We start from the raw sequence: 6000 nt of genomic DNA on the forward strand, positions 1-6000 counted from the left end.
GAATTCATAGCACAATTACAGAACAAATTCATGATCTTCACAGATTTTAGGCAGGAATAACTCTACGGACTAAAAATGAGTTAAAGTATATCATTAACGATAATTTAAAAAGGAAACTACCTGAGTGTAGTCAATTTAACTATTAAATGATTATATTTGAATTGACGCGATAATTTTTGACATGCCAAAAGTAGGAGTATGGCCGTATAGTTGGGTAACTTAGTGTGCGAGTTTCGTGTCAGTGGTGGTTTGTTGTGCGGTCGAGAGAGACTGTGCCCCTGCGAGCGTCGCCCCCGTGCGTCGAGAGCGCCTCCGCCCCCCGTTCGCCCCCCGTTGGTACCCCACCCCGCCCGCTCCGCCCCACGATGAGTCTCGACGAGCGGGGCGCCCCCGCCGACTCGCACTTCTCACCCGGTCAGTTCTCAACCCTCCCTCGACCTACCATTTACGTTTTACTTTTACATTTACACCCACACTCTCCCCATGACATTTGAAGACACTTGCTGAAATGAATCATTCACTGTACCAAAAAACCAGCTTCCTCTCATTACAGCTATTACAGCTTTACATCGACGCCATTCGCATTTATTATATGATTCATGTAAATTATAAGGCATGAATTGCACTCGAATGTTTCGTGTGTATTTTCAGTGCGTTTACACAATTTTTTAACGAAATATTGATTTTCATTACAATATCCCAGCGATCATATAATGTACGCAGTTATATTTTTTATTTTGATTATTCTTTATATACACTGACAAATCGATTAGAAATATATATGCGTGCAGCAGTTCATTATTATAATGAGATTGTTGATGTAATACAAATTGAACAAATTGTACAATTGATTCTTTCGAATGGACTTTGTCTCTTATTGATTTGACATCCTCTCATAGTTATTGTTGCAATAGCGATCAATTCATATCCCATATTGTAGCAAATATGTATAATAAATATGTGATTATACAATTATACTTTAACATTGAAAGTGTTAAATAGTAAAGTAAACCTTCATACAAAATTGTATGGTTTTTTTTTCAGCTCAGTTTCCACTTTATTTAATTCCAATATAAAGCGTAAAAATTTAAACAAAATTCTTATCGGATTCGTATTTGAATGTTAAATTATTAAATTGTTCAAGTTTAATTGGTTCGTTTTACGAATGTGGTATGGTTAGTAATTATTTTCGTGATAAGACATGATTATATTTCACGCAATAGTTTGCGTGTATTTCCTATATAAAATTTGTTTATTAATAATCCCACCTACTGAACAAATGTGACCTGTAAGTCTATAGAGTGTAATCTCTTATCTCTTTTCGTCACGGATGTGGAAATTGTTTAAATTATTTCTCGTTTGATAAAATAAGCATTGGTCTTAACCAAGCAGATTAAATGTAATCTAAAACTTACCATATGTTTATACTATTTAGTTTATGTACATATGTACAACCAAATTTAAATAATTTTCTATACAAATTGACTATTCAAATTTTTGTATTTTGGTTACAATGACGATGTATGCTTTTGTAAATACATACTATATTTGGCAACGTTTCGTCACCTTTAACTTTTTTTCCAAGTTTATTTATATCACGAGATTCTCAGACATGAAAAATAACAATAAAAGAAAAAAAAAAGATTCGTAATTGTATATTGTGTAGTCGTTGCCGCCTCTCACCTGGTTGTCATGAGTCATACACTTCAATTTAGGGTTGTCAAAAACCTATGTGTAAATACAAATCTAGTTTTGTCTTGTGCACACTGATTTAAATTTTTTTGAAAATGTTTATGTCAATCGTTTTCATACAGATGTATGAAAAAAGGTTACTAAAAAGAGGAGTAGATAAAATATTAAATATAAATTAATGTGACTAGATAAAAACGATATGCAATACAAAAGATTCCTCTTTTCACCCGCCCGATCAAGATCTCTGCTGTACAAACTCTAAATATATTAAAAATAAAATAATCTCAAGTTAGGTCACCCATATCAATAATCAAATGCACATTTTAGGGCGAAAACACACTGAATAGTACGGAACGTCACGTCCATGGCTCCATGCTGTGACAGTTTGGTTCCCCAAACCAAATTCGTTGGTGTCGTTGCACATGCACATATGTGTGCTTATGTTTCTCCTACATTTCTTCAAATATGGGATTCACCGTTATCGTTCACTGTCAAGCAATGATAAAATATCACCGAAAACACTCCAGGGGGTGATTTTTGGGACTGTGTACCATGTATATGGGCTGGGGGTGCTGCGTTTTTTTCACATGTTTAAAAGTGTCTAAAAAAACACTTACCACGTCCCATTTACATATATAGTATGTTTTCGCCCTTATACTATAAGCCTTATCTCAACTTCATTTTTCACGTCAAGTCGAGTACATACGCAATACTGGCTTGCTGACGAAATGCTGATCTGCATAAACTGCAGCCAGTGTGAGACAAATAAACCGTGAGGAAAAAAAACAGCATATTTATCAGTGTCATGTATACTAAACACGAGTAAGAGGAACCAACTACTTTGTACTCCTACGAACATGTTGAAAAGGTTACATGTCCAAATGCGGGACTTTCCAGGACGACGTTCAATGCGGGAATTTAAATAAATACTTCATATGAGCCGTTATAATTGAAAGTGGCATAAGTCCACTTTTCTTTATTTCGAAAAATATCTCGCAAAACATTAAATATAATGTTTTGCGGATTGCGAATATTTAAAAATACTGGTGGCTTGTATATGTTTATTCTGCTTTTTCCGAGATTCTGGACATATCGAAGAAGTGAGATCAATTTGTGAATCAAGTCAAACAGAAAGTGTTTTCGGAACTGAAAATTGGCCAATTGGATTTTTAAACGACTTATCAATTTGATTTTTAATATTTTAATATTTAAGAATTTAATTTAATATCAATTTTCTAATTCAAACACAAAATGAAATATATATATATATATATATATATATATATATATATATATATATATATATATATATATATATGTATATATATATATATATATATATGTATATATATATATATATATATATATATATATATATATATATATATATATATATATATATATATATATGTATATGTATATATGTATATGTATATGTAGACATAGTCCAATCTTGAGCAAATTATAAATATACCTACCAATTTTTCAGTATATTTTTTTTATTATTATTAATTTACACATGAATTTTAATATTTTTGTGATATGTGTTCTGAAACTTTTGATTTTCTTCACAATTAACTCGCGTTAATTATACTCGAAACGATCAATTGACGATAACTGGTTTGTGTCAGCCTTGATCAGTCCAGAGAACAGAACAAATGGGTGCGATGAACTTCACAGCTTTGAAAACGGCACTTTTTGTCCGCTGCACTGCTGTCGTTGTGGAAAACTGATTTTTCGCTGTTTTTGCATCGTAATCATGTATAGGTAGGTATAAATATATCATCAAGGTTTTTAAATAATAATAAAAAATGTGGACAATCTCAGAACAACAGTGTTCGCCAAGTGAGCTGTTTTTGGGTGTGAACCTTTTTTTTCGACTAATAAAGAACGAATACTAAGAAATTTATATTGTTCTCGCATCCTTTGAAAGGAAATAACTGGAATGAATACTTATGGTTAGATTTCAGCGGTGGCGTTTTCATATCCCAGGAAAACGAGTTTCCTATTGTTCTCAATAGTGAACTACATATATTGTTAATAGTGAACTATGTATAATATTGTTGCGTAGGGGTGGGTGGAGGATCCAAGTAAAAGGCCAACAGTCGTTTCACAGCATTTATTGATGATTAAGGAGATACACGCACTGTCACTGCTCAGTCCAGAATGACATGATATCGCCTACGTACCTCCTTATAAAGGGTAGATCTCTCAGGACGCCTAATCTGTTTACCTGTTGTATAGTCACGTATTCGGATATGTATTTCCACGACATTGGGTCTCCCCGTACCGATTCTGAGAAATAACTAATAACGGTCATTGTTTAGCCTAAATGCACTTAGAGTCCAGATATAATCCTTGGAAGTAAGTGCATGCACTTAGTTAATCCGATAACAGATATCCGTTGGTCTAAGTGCAGTTCGCTCAATCCGCGGCGTACGTAACATTATTGTCAAGTATTGTGAATTGTCAACCCATTTTTTGTCCAAATAGAAACCGGCCGTCGTCCCTTACTTATGGTTAGAGGTAGGACCGGAAGCGTGCTTTTTCCAGGAAACAGGGCGTTTTGGGTCTATTTTCCAGGAAATAGAGGAAACTACAAAGCTGGAGTGCAAAAAAAAAAGATTCATCATAAAAATGAACAATACACGACGAACAATAAATAAAGAACGGCACGCTTCCGGTCCTACCTCTACTTATGGTATTTTAGTACCTGCTCTGCAGGGATGTAGTGCGAAAAAAGGATTGCCGGAACGCTGAATTTACTAACTTTAACACCCCCACCCACACTCAAATTATTTTCGTTGAATTTTTTATATTAGCTAATAATGTTTTTTTTAATTGTTTTTGTCTATGTTTCTTATTCTATTTTGTCTATTTGTAACATATCTAATTATTTTAGACATTAAACAAAATAAGAATATTTTTATAACATTTCATTTTTGCTGTTATTTTCGTATTATTATTATTATTAGAATATTACTATATAATAATATGAAGTGGTTATAATGAGTGTGTTATAAAGAGTAAAAAGATTCAAATACCTGGGTACCTGGCTGAATGAAGAGATGGACCCAGATGAAGATCTAAGAATCCGCATCGAGATGGCTAGAACAGCATTTATTAAAATGAAGGCGGCGCTTGCAAACAAGCATCTCAATGGTTAAAAACAGGAAATAAGTAATGTTTATTACAGACGGGCAGACCGATGTCGTTAACCCTTTGAATGCTGACCAACGCCGATCGGCGTTTTGCCAACAAGTCCATGTACCTGAAAAACGCCGATCGGCGTTGTATTTTGAGCATGTACAAAGTAAACAAGAATACTACCCGCTAAGCCTTTCCAGGTAGCATTGAACATGGGTCGTGTAATCCGTGTCATTCATTTGTCAACATTTATAAAGACTGGTTTACACCGGAATTTCTGAATTTATAACCATAGCAGAATTTCCCGATGGAAATAACTGCCGAGTATTTTTGATTGTGGCTTGGCATTTAGATTGTGTGCATTACATTTTAACAACAATGAAGAAGATGGAACTAGTTTTGGAAAAATACATACTTTTGTTTATTTTATATTGTTGCAAGACAGATTAGAGAGTCTAAATACACATTTGCAAAACTCGCGGTAGTTATCTAGGGTAGTGCTACAATTTTTATACTTTTTGGATTTGGCCTTTATTGGATTTCTACATAATTCTATTTGGAAATGTTGGCGAAATTTTCAGCGTGGCGGGCTTTCATCAGAAAAGACGTCAGCACTCAAAGGGTTAAAATACATATTATATTTTATATTGAAAATCCCGATCAACGCATCTATAGAAAAAAAACGACCAATAGGATAAGGATAGAATTATAAAAATAAACTTCGGCCAAATGTAGCTCACTACGGTATCATTTTAGATATTTCCACCACCGTGGAATTAAGGTCTGTTCATACCTATCCAGCACGACCCGTATCCTGCAGGTGTCATGCAAGTGCGGATAGTATTCTTTGGTACATTATATGGAAGTATTCATACTCCATTCGCGCATGCGCATTTACGCATTCATGCGCGTCCATATAGAATGTACTAAAGAATACTGTGCGTACTTGCAGGATACTTGCAGGATTCGGGTCGTGCTGGATAGGTATGAACAGACCTTTACTCGTAGAGAGGAATTTTGCCATTCCCTACAACCTTATCGTCATGCCCTTGCTCTTTTCGTTATGTTTACTTTTGATGGCAACCGATGTGATTGAATTGTCGTATGTGTGTATAGCTCATTGATATTTGCGTGATACGCTATCGAATAAATCGTTTCGAT

Source organism: Arctopsyche grandis, chromosome 8, assembly GCF_051622035.1.
Source record: "Arctopsyche grandis isolate Sample6627 chromosome 8, ASM5162203v2, whole genome shotgun sequence".
NCBI lineage: Eukaryota > Metazoa > Arthropoda > Insecta > Trichoptera > Hydropsychidae > Arctopsyche > Arctopsyche grandis.